Source organism: Echinops telfairi, unplaced genomic scaffold, assembly GCF_000313985.2.
Source record: "Echinops telfairi isolate 266 unplaced genomic scaffold, ASM31398v2 ScPeMD7_7467;HRSCAF=8505_1, whole genome shotgun sequence".
Lineage (NCBI taxonomy): Eukaryota > Metazoa > Chordata > Mammalia > Afrosoricida > Tenrecidae > Echinops > Echinops telfairi.
In genome coordinates, this window is record NW_022111368.1 from 4,026,117 (window position 1) to 4,048,029 (window position 21,913).

At 40.4% G+C, this 21,913-nt stretch overlaps 1 protein-coding gene and 1 pseudogene across 1 annotated transcript in view; one reads left to right on the forward strand and one right to left on the reverse strand.

Moving 5' to 3' along the window:
- Positions 1–8,308, forward strand: part of LOC115873236 — a 15,497-nt pseudogene extending 7,189 nt beyond the window's left edge.
- Positions 1–21,913, reverse strand: part of NALF1 (NALCN channel auxiliary factor 1) — a gene marked incomplete at its 5' end in the record, with an annotated part of 791,674 nt that overhangs the window by 259,958 nt on the left and 509,803 nt on the right. The gene's annotated exons all lie outside the window — the stretch shown is intronic.

Sequence of the window (21,913 nt, forward strand, 5' to 3'; positions counted from 1 at the left end):
CACTTTTCTTATTAGCACTCTGGTTAATAAGTTACTATTTTAGTGGTAGTACAGGCAAAGGTATTAATTAAAAATTATAATCTCTATTTCAACCGAGGTAACTAGTTCAGTAACTCATTAAAATGATACTGGGAATATTTATACAGCTTTCAGATTACTTGTAGAAATGATTTGAAAATTTCAGCAATTGAAAATAAATGAGGCTTTAAAATAATGAGGGGTGCGTGTGTGCCTGTATGTGTGTGCGTGTGGTTGTGCACTGCTCTCTAAAAGGATAGATATGGAGTGTGACCATCTCAACCTAAGATTTTTTTGAAGGAAGAGGGGGATTTGAATCATTGATCTATGGCAAAGGCGTAAACTCAGATCACGAGAGACCAGCTGGATCTGGAGAGGACCGGGGTGATTACTAGGGCAGCAAGGTGGGGGACACTGCAGAGTGACTTCTGGAGAACAGTGTTTCCTTCAGCATCGACATCCGGAGTTAAAGTGTGCTTGCAGAGATATACTGTCTATATTAGTAAAAGTTCAAAGAAAATACTATCTATGATATTTTTCTCACATAAATACCTGTTAGTTGGAAGGTGTCATAGGAGATAGAGAGTGAGATAGAGAGAACCAACCCTTATGGACTGTAAAGTTTTGTCCAACAATGTAAGTCCCGTGAATGGAGCTCAGTAGCCCAGAGGTGACCTGGACAGGGCAATGGAAGCAAGAACACTGCCAGAAATACACAAGAATAAAGATCAAAAGAAACTCAACTGACATTTTCCTTAAGCCAGTGAAAGTGGAGAAGTGGAGCAAGTTGGGGGTTTCAATGGACACCTCCAGGGATGTGCTGTTTCATTAAATCTAAGAGCATTGTTTTTGAGTTCCCAGTATGTGCTAGGTGTTAAGGGAGAAGGAAAACTATAATAAGACATAGTTCACACCATATAGAAAATAATAGACTTATTAAGAGTTACAAGAAGTCCTTTGGTTAGTATTGGTCTGCTAACCAAACGTTGGCAGTTCAAACCCACCAGCTGTCTTGAGAGAGACAGATGAGGCTGCAAACATTTACAGTATTGGAAACCCTAGGGAGCAGGTCTATTCTGTCTTAGAGGGTCACCACAAGTCAGAATGGACTGGATGGCAGTGGGTTTTGGGTTTATTTGAAGGGTATATGAGAATTGAGATTGATAATGTTCGTAAGAAAAAAGCAGTTTTTATACAATAAAGAAAACCTAACCTAATGAATATAAGTGGGTTGCCTTTGTGTTTGTGGCAGCATTAAACAGAAGAAAATATTTTTAAAATTATGATAATGTTATTGATCAGACTGAGTGAATTCCACTTTCAACTTCTCTGGTGGCTGTTAAATTGACTGCTGCTCATTCGATCAGCCCTCAGTTTGATCCCTGAAGAAGGCAAGACCTTCCTAACACTACAGTCAATAACAGCCTCCCCGAAGACCAGCAACAGAACGGAAGACAGCTTGGAACTATTAAGAGCTCCACAGGAAGTATAGGCAAGGCAGTGTTTTCGTTATTTTTGAAATTCCAGGCTTGAAGGGCTGGTCTTTGAGCTGTGTCGCTATGAATCCACAGACATACCTTTCTGAGGTTTACCTCTTTATGTTGCTGCTGTTTCTGTTCGACACCAGGTGTGTAATGGTCACTGAAACGTCTCGGTGGAAGGGTCAAGAATTAGCACTCAAGAGCGTTCACCTGTAATCCTGCTCTTGTATAATCTGGCTACACTATTAAGAAAATATAGCTGTGCTACAAAACTCTTTTCAGTGATGAGAACTTCCTAACAAAGCCCTCCAGTGTAACAAAGTAGCACTACTAGGGCCCTATCTGGAGCCCTGGTGGTATAGTGGGTGACGTGTTGAGCTGTGATCCGCAAGGTCAGCAGTTCAAAACCACCAGCCGCTTTGAGGGAGAAAAATGGTGTTTTCTACTCCTATAAACAGTTACAGTCTCAGGAAACTCACGGGGGCAGTTCCACCCTCTCCTGTGAGGTCACTATGAGTCAGCATTGTCTCAAAGGCAGGGAGGGTGTGAGCGTTAGTCAGTGGATGGCTGCAGACAAGTTCTCTCCACAGGAAACTTGACTTAGTCTCCTCAGAATGCCTTCAAGCACCAAAACGAGAGAGTCCCAATCAAAGCTTCAGTGACTTCTAATGGGATATGTTGGGCCAGTCAAATTCAAAGTGAAGAGAGATCAGCTTAGACAGTCATGATGGCTGCTTTTTGTCTGTTTGTTTGGGGATCTCAAGGATGTAATCTTGATGGTTCTTCTTCAAAGGAAACAAGATGATCACGAGACCTTATTCGGATATTTTAAGAAAATTAAAAACTGCATGGCTGAGAAAAAGGTCAGGGGAATTGCCCAAAGGAGTTTTGTGTTTTCCTTTATGACAACACACCTGTTCATTCTTCAAGGGTGGAAAAGGCTGTCCTAGGAGATTTCCCTGAGAAAACTTACTCCATAGATCAGTCACCTGATCTTGCCTCTCCAGACTTCCTTTCCTTCTCCAATCTCAAAGCTCATTCAAAAGGAACATGACTAAAGTCCTTGGGAGAGGCCGAAACTTCCCATTTGGTATGGTGTGAATTGAAAAGTGCAGAATTCCTCAGGGAAGATTCTAGATGGAAGTACCGCCTTAAGAAGTGAGCAGACATATGGAAGACCAGGGTAGAGACGGTGACTTAACATCTTGATCTTTTCTGGTCAACAGAGCTGTCTAAGAGCTTCCGGCAATGCTTTGTGACGTACCCTCCGACTGAAGGCGCTGGAGCAGCAATGGGGAACGGCTTTGAGAGCAATGATAACAATGCCAAAAGTATAAGAGCAATAGAGGATGTTCATGGAAAACATTTCATGAGCACATCGGGATAAGCCATCCTTACAGATTAAGCAACACTATCAGAAAAGGAAGTAGGTCTTCAACTGACAGAAGAGTTGAGAGAAATGGCAACCGTCTTCCTGCTCAGGTCCCTACGTCAGAGATTCTATGGAAATTTTGAGAGGTGTTTGAAAAATGGCATTTAAGAAGAAGTCATAAATGAGAAACATTTCATTTATATAATTATATGCTTCTAAAATCTATATGAAGTAAAATTCTAAAGTCATCGATGAAACCATTTAAGATAATGCCAGAGGTCAAAGAAAGTAAGAGAGCCTCTAGGACTATACTTGTGTCTGGAAGATAGTGGAAGGGCTAACATTTGCCAGAGGCCAAAGTCCTGGCTTTCATTACCCTATCCATCAATTGCATGCATTTCAAACACTAGAGGGCAGCAGAACAGCCATCCAATTAAGGGGAGCTGCAAGGAGGACCGACATGAGGCCTGTTCTTACAGTCAACTCCTCTGCGGTCTGCTTCTCTCACCAAATCTACACACGACTGGTGGATGATTGCTTTCTTCTTCTCTCTTGCATGTCTTTTTGCTTCTCCCTGCCCGTGAGAGTACAAGAGGATGGGGGAAAGTACTTGAGATGCTCAAGATTCCATCTTTGTTTCCAAGTTGAGTAAAACTGTGCAATGGAATGTCACTGAGCCTTGAGTACAGACATCTGAAATACTTCATGTGTCTAGCTGGAACTTTTAAAGTTAGACGAGCAACATCATTCTTCATAAATACATACAAACTAGGAAGAATGATTCACAGGTACCCCTAAGTCATTGGAGGTGATTACCTCATGTACCTGAATTTCTGTCTGTGTGAATATCATGATGGTAGCCGTACATAGCATCCAACATTTGATGTTTTTGAAACTCCACAAAAAGCCATGGACATTGGTCCTCCCTTTTGCTCTATATTTTTCAAATGAAATATCTGTGGTGAAATGAAATCACTTATTATGTCTCTACCACCCACATTCTTTCTAATGCCCACCCAGTAAATGGGTGGGAGCATGTAAGTATGGCATAAAACAAACCAAAACAAAAAACACATTGCCATCAAGTCAACGATGGCTCAGAGTGTCTCAAAGTCTACACATTTAGAAGAAGGGGGTAACCTCATCTCTCTCTTATGGAGTGGCTGGCCAGTGCCAGCCTGGTGGTTAGTGGTTCAGTGCTTACCTATAGATGTCTCTGACTTGGGTATTGGTCAGTTTTGCCTTCCTGCTGGCTATACATATAAGTGAGTTACCACAGAAGCAAGAAAGGATTCCCATGACCAACAAGGTAGAAGTGCCACCAGCAGAGCCTGGGAGAGATGCAGAGGGACCTCAGCCCCAAGATCATGAGATGGAGCAGTGTCATGGGGCTAAATGGAGCATGACAAGAGTAGTGACATGGAGCTAAATGGCCGGCATCATGGGTGCCTGGACCACAGAGGCAAAGACCAAGGATCAGAGCGACATACCTTCCACAATAGCTGAGAAGGAGGGCTTCAGATAAAAGTTAGCATCCCTAATAACCCCCCTAATCATGCGTTCATTTATAAGTTCTATGCTACTATTACATCAGAGGTATCAGCGCAAGCAGAGTGGTAGACTGTCTTGGGAGGGAGGGATGGGAGCAGACTAGGGAGGCATGGCTGCCCTCTGCCTGTGGCAGTCGGCTTGAACGAGGGCCCAGTCAGGATCTCCTTTTCCTTTTTCTCCTCAGAGGGGGTCAGAGGTGGACCCCAGGGCCTTTCCTCAAAAAACGGTTACAGTTTCCAATTGCAACCTGTGGGAACTGAAACCCTCCTTAACCAGTGATCATAAAACAAGGTGGGATGTGTCAGAAAGTCCTTCTGAATATTAATAACAACACACCTTTCTTTATATAGAAAACAACAACATCCCCCACATAACCCATGGGTCAGCATTTGAGGAGGCTCTCATATTGAAATATAAATGATGATCATCTTGGAAAGTGGTTAAAATGGAGTTAAAATGCTATTCTCCTGTTCTATAATCGATCCTGTTACAGATGAGTTGGACTGATATTCACTTATTCTTCCTCTACCACTTGACAATATTCCAGAATCAGAGAAATAATGGCCAATTCCTACCTGATCTTGATTGTCTTTTTGAAAAAAAAAAAAGATTTTTTTCTTAAACTTATGGTAAAGGTCAAAATTTCCACTTTGAAAAATGCATTTTGAAGAAAGCTGAGTGGAAGGCAGCTTCTTGCAAAATGTTCCTTGACATAATTTCTTATTATTTAAACTGTCCAATGTGACCACCAGAAAAGGTTACTCTTAGTAAGGTACAACTCTTTGAGTTTATTAAGTAGACTAAGAAAATGAGGATCCCCCATCAGCCCAGAAAACAGGACCCAAAATAATAAATGTTAGCAGCTATACTTAATTTATCCATCCAAAAATTAAAACACCAAACTACATATAGAATAAGTGGACAACGTGAATGATAGTTCTCAAGAGCATATCATGCCCTCTTGTTGATACTCCTGAAAATTGAATGGAGGATGGTTCTTACTAGTATTCTTCTTTAGAATAAAGAAATATTATAGGAGGTTATTTGCAGCTGTTCCTAATACTAATTATTTCTTCATGTTATTGATGATAAACTAAATGACCTGTTAATTCAGAGTAAATACACTTATACTCATGAATATAATTGACTATCACTCAACATAAATGAAGACATCTGATATAGAGTTGATAATTAATACCATATATACTTGAATATAAGTCGACCCAAATATCAGCTGATATTTTTACCACAAAAAACTCCAGAAGCAATGTGCTGAAAAACTCGGCTTATACACGAGTATATACAGTATGTATTTATTTTATAAGTGAATGGAACAACTGAAGCACAGGGAATCAAAACCCCTTATACACCAACCAATCAAGCAGCCGTCTGACTGTTGACATGGCTGCTGCTGGGTGCCGTCTAGTTCGGTAATCCTACCCTACGGCGGCTCTTTGTGTACTACACGGAAACGCTGCCCAGTGGTGAGCCAGCCTGACCAGTGTGCCTGCGCTGGCGCCTGTTGCTGCAGCGACTGTGTCGATCCATCTTGCTGGGGTTCTTCTTTTTCATTGCCGCATGCATTTCACCAAGTATGATGTCCTTCTTCAGGGACTGGTCTCTCCTGACAATACTTTCCAAGTACATGAGTCGAAGTCTTGCCATCCTTGCCTGTAAGGAGCACTCTGGCCAAACTTCATCCCAGACAGGTCAATTTGTCCTTTCAGAGTAGTCCACGCTACTTTCAATATTCTTCTCCAGCACCACAATTCAAATGCACCCATTCTCCTTTTGTCTTCCATATTCAAATGGCCAACGCTCACGTGCAGATGATGCCATTGTAAATACCATGGCTTGAGTCAGGCATACCTTAGTCCGCAAAGTAACAGCCTTGCTTTTCACTACTCTAAAGAGGTTTTATGCAGCAGCTTTACCCAATGCAACTCAGCTTTTGATCTCTTGACTGTTGCTTCCAAGAGCATTAATGAGCAGATCCAAGCCTGACAAAATTGTGGTGGACTTCAAAGTTTCCTCCATGTATCACGATGTTACCTCCTGGTCTAGCTGTGAGAATTTAGATCTTCTTTACATTGAGTTGTAAACCAAACTGCAGGCTACAACCCTTGATCTTCATCACTGAGTGCTTCCACTCCTCCTGCTCCCAGTAACCAGCTTGTGTCCTCTGCATACCGCAGGTTGCTCATAAGCCTCCTCCAATCCGGATCCCATATTCTTCCATATAAGCCAGCTTCTCTGTTATTTGCTCAACTGTTAACAGTGGCCATATCTAAATGTAAGGAAGCTGAAATGCGGGGTATTGTGGACGTTTCCATATTTGAAGCAGCACATCACATTGCTAAAACATGCTGGAGCACTGTCCAGAGAGCCAGTTCCATGCAGGGAATGGTCATAGGTTCTAGCCAGCACAACATCTTCCACCAGGATTCCAATAAGACAAATGCAGGTGAGACTACCTGCATCATCTTTATTGTGGAAATTGTAGACCCATAATAGATATATGGGACCCACAATGAAGATTTCATAAACAGCTCTCAATTATTTTGCTTATTGGGGAACAAACAGAAAATGACAATATACTATCACCTAGTATAACCTAATGTAAACTAATATAATATTACATTACATTGCATCTATAATTATTATATGAGGGGACTACAAAAATTCATGGAAAATGGAATGAAAAGATAATGGAATTTCTCCAATAATATTTTGTAGTTCTTAATACACACACGCGAGAGATAGGTATTTTAGTTTTAAGATAAGAAAGGGATCTACCAGCATGAATCAATGATGTAATGTCTTTGGATCCAGGCGTGGTTCCCTGCGCTTCTGGCCTCAGCAGCTCATCAGCTGGTACCCTGGAAATGAGAAGAGCTGCCCCAAGAATGGCGCCTCCAAGCCTGTCTGCCTCGCGGCTTTCCTCAGCTACAAGGCCAGGCAGACCCATGTACCGCGGAAGATTCACAGGCCAGGATCCGAGATGAACATGACAAAAAGTGGTTGAAGCTGGGACCATTAAGGAGCGTCCTCCGGTGGTGGTGCTGGGCCTCGAGGGCTGCGTGCAAAAGTGCACGGTCTCCAACCTTCACGAAGGTCTCTGCTGAGTCCGGCAGCAATGAACGCGAGCCCAGCTTCTCTAAGAACTGGCGCACGTCCAAGAAGAAGGCGTTCAGCAAGCAGTGCAAGAAGCGGCAGGAGGATGAGGGCGAGCAGGAACTGGAGGAGGAATTCAGCAGGATGAAGCACGGTCAGCTCATCTGCGTCCTGGCACGCACCCAGAAGTGACTGCTTCCCCCTTACCAGAAGGTCCACCTGATGGAGGTGCAGGTGAATGGGAGTTTGGTGGCTGAAAAACGGGTTGGCCCGGGAGAAGCTGGAACAGCAAGTGCTTATGACCTAGGTATTCCAGCAGGACAAGATGATAAACTTCATCCAGGGTGACTCAGGACACGGGCTATAAAGGAGCCACCAAGAAGCTGCCCTGAAAGAACTGCGCAGGTCTGCACAAGGTAGCTTGGTTCGGGGAGTGGCATCCGACCTGTGTGGCCTTCTCAGTGGTTCGTACCGAGCAGAAGGGCTGCCCATCCCCACCCGGAGATCAACAAGAAGAGCGGTCAGCAGAACCTCATCAAGGACCGCTAATGGATCAGAACATGGCCTCCACTGAATGCAACCTGTCTGACAAGAGCGTCAACCGTGATGACGTGACCAAGGACTTTGTCAGCTCCCTCTGTGCAAGTCCCTGCTGTTACACACCAAACACGTCCCCTCAGCGTTTGGGCACAGCCGCTTCCATACGATGGAGAAGAACGTTTTTCCTGGACCACTCAAGAAAGATGGAATTGCCAAGGAAGAAGGCAGGTAACAGAATGCGCAGCTGGTAGGGTCGCAATGAAAATGATTTTCCAATGGAAAGACAGAAATTTTAAAAAGAAAGAGAGGGATGCAGTTGATCATTTTATGTGAACATAGGTACACATGAATAGAGACGAGGGACACGCGAGCTTTTCCTTTGGAATAAAGAGAACGTACCTAATCTAGTGATATGCTCGACGTGCATGATTCATTCGCTCTGGCCTTCCTTAAAATAAATAAGTGAAAAATTACATACAAGGAGTAAGATGGAAGAAATAATTCCACATGATGCTAGAAAAGACCACCCACTCCAGCTTGCTCGGTCCAGTGCTCCGCAAGTTGCATGGGCCCTGCAGGGTCACCATTGTGCTACGTCCATCCGGATATTGTGCCGCCAACCCCCAGTCAAGCTAAGTTCCTTGGTTTCGCACTTCCTGGAAAAGTCCGGATCTTCTTCAGACTCTGCCAACAACCCCGGATGTAAAACAGACAAACCATGAGGTGCATTGCCAAAAGGAAAATAAGTAACCAAATACCCTAATTTTAACATCAATTTCTATTAAAATATTTAACTACTTTGTCTTTTTTTAATATCAACATGTCATTAAAAAGGACCAAGCATAATCAAACATTGGCAACAAAGAAAAAACAATGGTATATTTAATCATTACAGTATTGTTTGTACCCTTTTGTTGTCAAGGTGAATTATTTATATGAAATGATCTGTCAACTAAATTCATTGCATAATGATGCTCCTCTTAAGAGACTGTAATATTTCATTTAAATCACATGCTAGAACAACAGTGTAATGAATGACCCGAGAATAAAATTCGTGTTGCGTTCTACTATGATGCTCAGTAATACTTGATTTTATATCTCTACCTGCCTCAGTTTTTCATACTATACCTCATGCATATGATTATTTAATAAATAATTAAAATTATGTAAATATTTCATTTTAATGCACAATTAGTTATATTAACAAGTATTAATTTGTCCTATTATCAGTTATTTATGCTAATTGAGACATGGATTATTCAAGAGAATAAGAATTTTTATAGTAGATGATTTATTTGTAGTTTTTTTTCTCTATAATTATGCTTAGCTTAGGCAAACTTTAAACATAATTTGCATTTACAAATAAACAAGACCTTTAACTATTTTTTTTTTGGCAATAGCTTTTAAACCATGCGTGAAAATAATTGAATTGTATTTTAAATACAGAAAAATGGTCTTCTGGCTTAGGAGGGTGGAATGAATTCTCAGAAAATATATTTCTAGTAAGCTTCTAGTTGATTCTGATGTTCCTGGGACTGAGTCAGTAAGAATTATGTCTCACTTAAGTTACTGCCATGAGTCCATTCTGACTCCAAACCACACAGTAAGGACGGGGCAGAACCACCCGGGGGCGTCTGACATTGTAACTCTTTGTAGAAGTGGACAGCCTCATCTCTTTCTCCTGGTGGTTTCACACTGCTGTGCTAACCAGGAGAAGCCCGGCACATCATCTCTCCACTACCAGGGTTCCTGGAAGACCCATGTAGACGAGTAAAACCAGATGAAGCATCCAGATTGGAGGGAGCTTATTAAAATCTGCAATATGCAGACAATGCAAACTTCCTTGCTGAAAGCTGGGGACCCTGGATGCATTTGCTGACGAAGACCAATGCGATGAAAAGAATATATAAAATCTCACTACTGGACCAATAGACGACCTCATGAGAAATGAAGAAAAGCTGGAAGTTGTCAGACATCACTTGGCTCAGATTTACCGTCATTGAAGGAGCAGTCAAGGAATCAAAGGACGCAGGGCATTGGGCAAATCTGTTGCACAAGATCTCTTTAAAAAAAAAAAACAGAGAGAGAAAGAAAAAACAAGAAACATGGGCTAAGGGAGACAGTGGATGGTGCAAAATATGAAAATAAAAATGATTTATAAATTATCAAGGGTTCATGAGAGTGGAAGGTAGGGGGGAGGGGTGGAAAGGAGCTAACACAAGCAGCTCAAGTAGAAAGAAATTGGTTTGGAAATAATGATGGCAACATATGTACCAATATGCTTGATACAATTGATGTATGGATTGCTATAAGAGCTATAAGGGCCCCCAATAACATGATGTCTTAAAATTAAATAAATAAATGAAATGTGGAAGAGCACGGTATCACCTCGAGAAGCAAGGTGTGACCACTCAAAACAGTAGTCTTTTCAGTCTCCTTCTCTGCGTGTGGAAATTTGAAAATGAACCAGGAAGACTGGGGAAGACATGGGGCAGTTGGATTATGAGACTGGGAAACACTGAAAGAACCATGAGCTGCCAGAAGAACAGACGTCTGTCTTGGAAGAAGGACAGAGAGAGTGCTCCTGGAAAGACAAGAAGACAAGACTTCATCTCAAGTACTTTGGACTGACAAAGTGGATGTAACAATGGGTTCAAACATAACAACTATTGTGAAGAGAGCATAGAGCTGGTTATTTTTAAATCTTGATTTCTGGTTAGCAGCCCACTGTTCCACCAAGTCTCCCTATGTAGAATTAAGCCAAGGGCACTTCTGAATGATGAAATTCAAGTCGGTCACTGGTGGTCAAAACCACATACAGTTGAATTGAGTTGGATTCACTGCAATTCTATAGGACAGAGAAGAATTACCCCGCAGGTTTTCCAAGGTTTTAATCTTTATGGAAGTAGAGTTACACATTTTTTCCTCCCTTGAGGTAGCTAGTGGGTTTAAACTGTGGGACTTCCAATCAGCTGCTGAACACCACCACTAAGCCACCAGGCCCATTCCCTAGGGATCAACATTTATAAAGGCAGAAAACAACATCAGTGTCCTCAGATGTTTCCAATTAAAAAGCAGTTAGTTCCAATAATTGATTTTTCACCAACAATCCATGAAATCATAGCTGCCATTGGCAATTTATTGTTAGTAGTGAAACATGTTCTCGTGTTCTTTGTAATTAATGGCACCAATTTCAAAGTCCAAGCTTTATGAAAATGTGGTTATTGATCGCATTTTAGAAACATTTTAGTCCTTAACGGACAACTTTGTAAATCATGTCATATAAACAGTTCAGCTTCTGATACTTTGTTTATTAAAAAAATCATTTTATTAGGGGCTCATACAACTCTTATCAGAATCCATACATACATCAATTGTGTAAAGCACATCTGTACATTCATTGCCCTCTCTGATACTACTTAATGCTTTGCCTTACGGAAAAACAAAGCTTCTAACCTGAAAAGTACAAATATCTTTTTCAAAAGCAAGAAACTCAGATCAAACCCATATAGGATAGCTTGGAGTTAACCAATCATTTGACTTTTGATAGTTTTTAATCTATTGATTAAGTAAGTAACTAAGTTTAGCATTGAGCTAAATAGTCAGATTATTCTCTTATCGATTCTTGTAAGAAAAGGCACATTCATCTCTATACTGGACTGAGCAGACTCTGAAATATTCTCCAATGATTCACATCTCCTGGTATTTATGTGCATGTGTAATCTTCATTCCGTGAATGGAGGCTGGTTTGACAACTGCTCCACATCAGGGTCTGGCATGAAGTCTTGAACAGGGGGCATTGCTAATCTATGTCTGAACTCAGATACACAGACTTTGACAATAATAACTAGGTGTTGTGTTAAGCCAGTACTTTTGTGGTAATTTGTTCTGGAGGAATAGTTAGCTAATAAAACACCCTGGTTCTCTTCCTTTATAACAAAATCGTGGCTGTTGAATTGTTCCTCGCTCATGGAAATAGCCTATGTGACCGAATAGAACTATCTCATGAGTTACTCTGACTGCAGTCTTGGCAGAAGCAGATTGCCTGGCCTTTCTTCCACAGTGCTGTTGGACGGACTCACACTGCTAACTGTGAGGTCAGTAGAGCATCCCTAACTGCTTGCACCACCCAGGGACTTCTCAGGTTCTAAAAGTCATTGCATAGCTTGATCTCATAGATAGATCAATTAGAGAAATCATTAAGCGTCAAACATGTTTTCTTTTAGAGACGATAGGTAGATTACAGGTTTTGAGGTCCATCCAACCTGCATATGGAATCTCCCTGCAAAGTATTTAACCTCTTTTAACCTTTGTTCTCTCATGTATAAAAAGGAGTTATGCTATTCTTATTTCAGGGGGGTGTACACAGTACACACCAGGATAATAAGTGACTTAGCAGGTTATGTGGAATTGTCTCACTTGAAGTCACGAAGACAATACGATAGTCCATGACTTCCAGGGTTTGGCCACTGTCCTTCTGCCAGGTCAACTTTTCACCTCCCCAGCAGTCTACTGTCCAATATCACACCCCAGCAAGAACTGCGTGAATGAGAAGTATCCCAAGGTAGAAGTTTTTGTCACATCAACTTGTCCAGGTTTCGGTTCTACGGGTCTTACTTGTAACCCCTGACTTGGTTGCTGAATTTCAGATTCTGGCTGCATGTGAGTGTTGCTTCCGTACCTGACACAGGGTTTTGCATCCCACCTTTGCGTTCATCGGCTTGCTCCGGCCATGATCCAGAAGCTTCGAGTGCAGCCTGGGCCTATCATGGAAACAACTAAAAGAACAGACTCTAACTCTTGTACTTAAAATATATATTTTTGAGCTAATTTTTTATTAGCTGAAATCTTCCACTCCTCTGTAATCATTGCACTTACTCTCAGGAGCCTGTAAGCAATTGGTAGAATTCCCGCTGATTAGAAAGCTTCTCTGCAGACTAGTCTGGTCTGGGAGACAAAACAGTCTGTCTGAAGTGATGAATTTCCTAGAATACTTCACATTTTACTTATTTGGTCTTTAAAATGTGCAAATCAACATTGAAAATATGCTCTGAAAAATGAAAAAGAGCTACAACCACGTTTTTTCCTGGATTGTGTCACATGGTCGACCTACTACCCCAACAAGGTGCTAACTCCACCCTTCCCAGCAGGGAGGAGAGGGTGGCCGCTCATTTAATACATGATCACCACAGAAGACAAGTTCTTCCATAAGGAAACCAAATACTTTCTTTTACCCCACAACAAAGAGATCAACAAAAACAAAGGAAAAGAAAGTATTCAACATTTTTAAAAGGAAAGCTCTATGATTGAAATTGTGGACCTTTTTTCTTTTTCATTTTTATTTGAGCAGAATCTTCTTTTCCCATTCCAATTCCCATAGTCTCCTATAATTGAAAAGGAGCTAGTCAAAGGATAGCTTTTTCCCATTGGCCAAATTAATAGTACTCTCAATAGAATTAGCTTATGCCCCAGAGCGATGATTTATAATGTTCTCTATTATAAAATGATAATGATGTCTCTAAAATGAGCCAGAGAGACATACAGATCCTAGATCTATGAATGGATTTTGAACTCACATTTAATTTGAGCCCCAATCTAAGAACAATTAGTTCTTATGACATGGCCCTGCTTGATGCTCACTCTCATAAAGAGATCACTGAAGACATGGGTGCTATAGAAAAGTGTAATGAAGAAACCAGGTGGTGTCAGGCTGTCAGAAAAACAGCATCTGATATCTAAGGGCTTGTTTTCAAACAAGGCATCTAACTGAGGCATCAACCAAATCCTCGTGGACGAAGCACATCAGACTTTGTGATCCAAAGGTTTGAAGTAATTAAATCAAAACCTAAAGGAGGAAATGGAATCAGAGCTTAAATTGGGAATACCCAGTTTGCAGAAGCTATGGGTGACAATGGAAGCCCAAAAGACTTTGCAGGATCCCCACAGGGATGGTGTCTCTGGTGTGAGGGATGTGACACAGAGACAATTGTAAAGTCAGTGATGGCAGGGGCAGTTAGTCTAACATGAATACCCTGTCCTTTTATCTCCATTCTGACCCAGTGTAAAGTTGTTTCATTTTTAATATTTTCTCCTTTCTCTTTGATTGAGGTTTCTATGTTTGGTCTAGTGATTATTGTTGCCTTTTTGTTTGTTTGCTTCAGTCATTTGCATGATTTTGTTTTGTTTGGTATGTATGATTTTCTATATATGAAATCTAGGATAGCTAGAGCTATAAAGATAGCAACTGGGCAGGGGCATGGCAGGAGAGAATGGGAGCAAATGGGGAACTAACAACACGAGTATGAGAAGAAAATGATCTGAAGTTGATTGTGGTAAGGATTGCACAAATCTTCCTAATATGAGTGGAGGATTAAATTGTGTGAGATGTGAAGTATATGCCAATAGAACTATAGTATTTTAAGAAAAGAACAAAGGAGAAGAGTTACTAATCAAACCTTAACCTTCTGAATTGGATAACATAGTTGGAAGGCTAAATGTCATCATTGTTAACAGTAGAGTTTTAATTTGGATTTTAATATTTCCAGGGTGCAAGCAGTAAACATTCAAACCAATAACAGTCTACTTAAAGACATGTTTATAAGACAGGGGCATGACAATATACCAACCTCATAATAAAATTAACCTTAACATTGATTGCCACTTTGAATTCCAATATTTTTAAATAATGGATTTGCCTTTCACTTGTCCTGGGAATAATTTTTCACCCTAAAATTTGTGTCTTAAAATTCCATTGACTGAGATTCTGGGAGTGTGCAACTTGCAACGGCAAGGTAAAACCAACTCTAAGACGAGAGCATTTGACAAATAAATGGACATTCCAGTGGTCTCAGTAGCACCTTGATAACTTCCCTGAATTAATGGTGACTTACAAGAATGTGCCCAATAAGAGAACCTGGCTTAGTTCCTTAAAAAATAAATAAATGCCTGCTACTACAAGGGTCAAATAAAGCATCACAAAATGTAAAGTTAAAATTGCCACATAGAAAGCAAAGGCTAAAAATCAATGTAAAATTTCACTTCCTACGAAGGAGCTTATTGAAAAAAGCCTATTGCAATGGGCTCTTGTGAAAGGCTTAGGGAAGAAATTGCGGTGCTGAATAATGAGGAGGAATGTCAAAGATGCTGTTAGAAAATCAGCAAAGGATGTATTAATATCCATTATGTCAACTTCAGTAAGCTAAAAAGTGAATCTTGTGGGTCTGATTATTTGTAATTTGTGCATTTCCTGAAACCGAATTTAATACTACACAGTTCTCATTTTTGCCTGCTCTATTGGATGGATAGTTTAGGAAGAGGGTATTAGGTTGACTACAGCAAGGGATATGACCCTGCAACTTCAGTGTCTAGTACACGGTCATCTTATAAGGGAAGTGCATCGATAGTCTGCGATTACACAAACTCAAACCAAACTTTCTCATTGAGTCCAGGCCAACTCGAAGCGACCCTATAGGACAAGGCACAACTACCCCTCTAGGTTTCCTAGACTGTAGCTCCTTACGGCAGTAGAAAGGCCTATCTTCTTCCCATGGAGCAGCTAATGGTTTTTAAGTGTAGACTTTGCAGTTATCAGCCCAACTCTTAACCGCCAAGCCACCAACTCTTCTCCCAGTACACAATGGAGCTGAACATCCAGCCATTGGAAGGTGTGTTGTGAATTACAGTGCGGCACCGACACATACGGGGTTACTATGAATTAGAATCGATTCTATGGCCACTGTTTTTTACCTGTTTGCGATGAGGTCAGAGCCCCGGTGGTCTAGTGGTTACAACTTGGGCGGTGATCCTCAAGGTCTGCCATTGGAAACCACCCAGGGAGAGAGAATTGACCCCATGTCAGTGAGCTTTTATTTTGGGAGGATGTTAAATGTTTGTTGCATTAAAAGTGGTTGTTACTAAGTCAATGGCTAACATAGGGAACCACCATGCTTAAGGTACAAGAGCGTCTTTTCTGAAGAGCATAATTTTACGCTAAATAACAATGATGACCAATATTAAACGATATCTTAGTTTTCAAACATAGATTTCTATAAATAAGCCCAGGCAGAGAACTGAAAGCCCCTAAGAGATCCAATATCTCTCTAGTCCTTTATTTCCTGGGAGCCTCACTCTGTACTGCTGTTCCGTTGATACAGATTCGTCAGCGTGCTCCATGGTGTTCTCACCCAGATTGATGGTGGGTTAGAGCCATTGACATTTTGGTGAGCCTCTGAGAGAGAGCTTTAAACATTGTACCACCAGGCTTCGCTCCAAAGAGTTCTCTAAATCCTCCTGAAATCTAGTGCCTTGAAGTGCTGTTTTCTAACTGCTCCCTCAGCAGCCGCATGAGAATACCAAATCATTTCTCCTTCTTCTAAAGCTCTCAGAATGCCCTCTTCTGAGGAGCATACAGTCTGAGCCAGTGAGATGCGTTCAGTTTCCGATTACAATTTGTGCAATTCCTACTAGGCTACAGGACCCACCTGGGAGTCTTGGCTACACGTTAAAGTACATCCTGCAAAAGCAAAGCTATTTGCAAGGGAAGAAGGAGGCCTGCATTTATACCTCAGTCTGTGTCTTTGAAAAGCTTGCTTTGAGCCTTGGGAATCTTCTGGGTCTATCTCCCTTGCCTTTTTGCTGCATTTTAATCAAGAAGAGAATCAAGAAGTGAATCAAGAAGTACATGGCTTTTATTCTAAAAAATTCAAGATTTCAGCATTGGCCAAGAGAACCTATTTTAGATTAATAAATCTGGAGCGAGCGAGCAAGAGAGAGAGAGAGAGAGAGAGAGAGAAACCCTGTGGCTCAGGTTAGAATTTTAGTTACAGATATCCAAAATTATCATTAGCTCAGTCTTTTTATTGGCACATAATTTACATACCATATGCTTCCATAGTTCAATTTTTCAATCATATCATGGAGAAGTGTACATGAATTGGATAGCATAATTGGAAGGCTAAATGTCATTACCATATCAATTTTAGAACATCCACCCACCACTCCCATCATGGTGAAATTGCCTTTAAAATGATTTGAACAATCACAGTCAGTTCTAGTCCTCCCTCCCCCCTCCTGGCTTCATTTCCCACTCCCCAAATCCCCCTTCCTCCCTATCACCCTCTCCTCCCCGCTGCATCCTCTACTAACCCCTGCATTAGTTATTATCATAATTCATCCACTCCTCCTGTGCGTCACAAACTGGGAAAACCAACAGAAACAATAAAAACAAATTGAAAATAAGGTCATAGGGATAAATTAAGAATAATATCAATAACAAAATACAAATATTGAGTAAGAACGAAAAGACCTTCATTCCAAAAGCCACACCCCAGTCTTTTTACCACCCCAAACACAATTAAAAAATAATACATTTAAAAATAATAACTCACTCTCTCTAGAAATGCCTATGCTGAGTTAATGAAAAAACTAAAAGATCTCATCTAGTTCTATCTCCAAGAAAACCATCATCAGTGCCCAGAACGATGTCCTCGATTCTAACTGCTGTGGAAATTCAGTCCCCTCTTCCAACTCATCTTGCTGTCAGGAAAAAGAAAGGCTTTGGAGATGAAGGAAACATAACAATGAAATTAATTCTACATGTTTCCTGTCTGAAGTCTCTAATTTATTTTTAAAATGATTTTTATGACTATCATTAGGATTCTATTGCTTTTAGCTCTTGGACTTTCTAAGCATTTTCCATTACTTGATATTAGAACGTCTGTGCCTATGAGGCAGTAGTTGACAATTATTACTGTGAGACAGGCTGTGCATACAGAAAGCAGTGGGTGATTCTCAGAAGTGGTTCTGCATGGTCACACTGGGCAATGGTATTGGGACACCAGATATTCTTCATGCCTCTGTGTTCTGTGCTCATAAAGAGGACAACCATCAGCTTGGCTGAATGTTATGGTCATGTTGCTTCCCAACCATTTGTGCTTTTGAGAAAGATTGTAAAATATTAATCACTGAATAAATGATATGCCGTGTATTGTGGAAATCACTAGGAAGAATTCTACTTAGTGCAAAGATTATAGGGTGTGTGTAGGGGGAAGTTGGTATACTGATAATTATGCCTGCATATGGAAATCAGAAATCAGCCTAAACCAAATATCTACTTTTAGTATACAGTTTCTCTCAATGCTGCTCATATTCAAGTGTGCCAGTTTATCACAGAAAATAAATTAAGATTTTCTTTTCCTTAATAGTACAATAAAATTCAGAATGGCTACGATCAGGAGGTCAGAAGATTAAACAGCAAAACCCAGTATTAAATAAGCTGTCAATTTTGTATTGAGAAGAGGTGAGACTTCATCCACGCAGTTCTTAGACATAGGAATAGCGGCTAATGAGCTGCGTATGTGTTAGACTTTAGGCCTTAGCTCAATTTAACAGGTTCTTAAAGAAAAGTGCACTTAACAACAAAGGTTTTCTTAACTACTCAACCTCAGCTTCAGAGAAATATTGGTATTATTTATTCTATACTGTTTTATGCATTCAACTAATCTTGATGGAATGTCCTGAATAGTGGGCGGTGTTAGAAAACTAATAGAAATGATCCCTCATTGAGTATTGGGAAGCATTGAGTCTTGGGAATAAACTAATTGACTCATGTAAACATAATGGAAAATGTCACACTGTGACTCATAAAGGAAAGGCTAACCAGAGGATCGGAACTGTTGGGAGGGAAGTTTTCCCTGGAGAACTGGCACTTGTGTTCATCTGTGAATGGATGTTCACTAGGGAACAATGCACCATCAAGGCTTCAGAGGGAGAGAAGACGTGGACGTATTCAAGAAGCTAAAGGAACATCACTGAAGATACAATGAGGGGAAGGACCTATGCTATAAATCTTGCACACAGTATCTCATTCGGTGATTTGAACAACCGACACAATTTGCTCGTTAGTGTCATATTTAATTGTATTTTAAGTGAAAACAAAGTCTTGTAGAAAGTATAAGAAGATTAACCATAGTTGCCCTGGTCGTAAATGATAGAGCTGAATTCTGAGAAGAGGAAAGGATGTGAATTGTATAAAGTTACCAGGTAGCTCAAGAATAACAAAAACCCAAACTTACTGCCACTGAGGGGATCCTGACTCAGAGTGCCCTGATAGGATGGAGTAGAATTGCCCCTTTGGGTTTCTGAAGCTGTAAATCTTAAGTGGAGCAAAAAGCCTCCTTTTTCTCCCATGGAGTGGCTGGTAGGTTCCAGCTGCTGACGTGGGTGCCTGCATCTCAACACAGATCCTCCTGTCTAGAGTTTCCCTGTTTTTCATTGCCTGTCATCACAAGCTTTGCGGAGAACAAATCTGACTGTCATAAAAGAAACATTTTTTCCTAATTGCTTATGATCCCAGAGACTAATATTCATTTCATTGGCAGCATCAGACAGTGATAGTAAGCAGAGAGGATTTAATAGAAGTATACATAATAAATATACTGATTCAACAAATCCAAAATGCTCAAATCACAGGTAAACACAGGTAAAAAATCACATGATGTTTTGATGATGCCTTTATAGAGCAATTTTATGGAAAATCTCTATCTCTATATGGTATTAATGCAAGGTCATGGCTCAAGAAGTGGTGACATTTTTAACTATAATAGGTTCAGGAAGGTTTAATTTCTTCCTCCTTTCCCCCCACTCCCAAGTTGTGGTGATAGGGCTATAAAAGTCAATTTCCATTCCCCAACTTATTTAAATTCTATCCCGCAGCTCATTTTCCTCCATGAAGTGGGTTTTTCAACTGACTTCCAGGAGACCACGTTCTTCTTCTCTCGTCTTTCCTCTCTGGGCCTCTTCCCCTACAACGTGCTGCACTGCCCAACGGCTCCACCCTCAGCCTCCTCCTCCCAGCTCTCCCCACACCAACCCTGTGTTCTATCTCAGGACATTCCATGGCTTTTGGAAGATGGACCCTACATGTATCTCTCATCTTTCCATTCTCCAAACTCTAGATTTGTCCCTCTCACTGCCTATTTGATGGTGCGACTTTGAAGCCCAGTCAGAATTTTAAACTGAGCATGCACAAAACTCAACTTTTGGCTTATCACCTGTGAATCTTTTCCTTCTTACAGCTCTTTCTCTTAATAGGCAAGTACAGTCTTTAGATTGCTAAGACAAAGACACCCCCCCATAAAAAGGTAATACATATTTTTTTGGGGAAAGCCCATTATTCAGTCCATCCTTTCACATCCCACATTTAATAAACCAGAACCCCCCAGAGCATCTCCACCTTTGATAAAATCTCCATCTCGCACCAGAAATACTGAGATGCCTCCTAAGGGGTTTCATGGTTTTCCTTCTGCTATGTCTCTTGGGAGTGGATTTCAGTACAACAGGGTAAGATGTATGGGGCATGCTGTTGTCATTTTATGAGACAAAAGAAAGTGAAAAAGAAAAAGCGAAGTGACAGCTTAAATTATTATTTTTTTTTTCTTTTTTTTTTCTTTTTTTTTAGCTTAAATTATTTTACACTTTATAAATCACTATATCATGGCAATTGTATTTCATGCACAAAATACATACGCATATTTATTCCAGATCCCGAGGTGAATTTATTACAGTAGTGAATTGTCAAAGATATTTGAAAGACCCTTCCACAGGGCAGTCCAATAAATCTTCTCATAACGCAAGTGTAAACATGCTATGGCTGTTTGAAATCCTCCCATGATTCCCCATCACTCACTGAATCCATGCAGAATCCTAGCCACGACCGATGCCCTGGCCTTCTCTCAGAACTCACCTCTCAACCTGCCCCTTACATCAGTGCTCCCAGCACACTGACTGGCCATCCTGCTGACTGGGAAATATGCAAAGCACTCTCTTTCTTTAAGGTCTTCCCACTTGTATGTTCCCTCTTCTCAGAAGGTTCTTTTCTCAACATACCATCATGAGTTTCTACTGTATTATCAGAGACCTTTCTTATCCTCTATATGTAAAATAACACTTTCCCAAAGTTTTCACTTTTTATCTCTTTTTTGTCATACTATATCAACAGCTAATATTATGATTTTCATTTCTTTGTTAATATTACATCCCCACCCATTGGAATATCTAGGAGACAGAGGATTTTATCTGCTCTATTCACTGCTATATCTCTGTACTTAGAAGAGAAGAGGTGCCTAGCACATAGTAGATGCTCAGGAAACATTTAGTGTGTGGATGTCTAAGTTTCAATTCAGTATTTGATGGCAAAACCTGAATTTCTAATTTCTATAGGTTTTCCATGCATTTAACAATTGGGCAAAAATTGAGATTGGTACAATATGATGAGCGGTAATTTATATTTATTGAAAGAAATTAAATATATTTGGGGCAAAAAAAGAAGTGAACTGAAGGAGTTTGGTTGTTTTCCAAGTATGGAAGCGAATAAAGTCCACCACACATGATGATAAGCTATGATGGCAGGTATTTTAACAGTCAGGGCCAAAAAATAGTACACATTTAGTGGCTCTCAGTTCTAACTGGGAAGTCAATAGAATTTTCAGAGAATCTAATTTTCAGTGGCATACTTTCAGTACTGTTCTGGAGAAATATGTATCTTTCCCTATTTTTAGTTTCTAATGTATGCCACAGTTCAACACTCTCTTTCCACAAAGTATGAGGCAAAACAGAAAAACAAATCCCAACCAGATATGCCACATGGAATCAACAGAGACACAAAAGTCAATCCCAAACTACATGCCATTGGGAAAGCTATTGATACTCTCCCAAAAGCCAAGAGGCTCAGTTATCAAATTCTTGTCCTTAGATTGGAATAATTGCATATAAAGAGAATTGTAAATAAGCAAGAAACTAAACACAATATCAAACTAAGACAAAACATATCTAAAAAAAA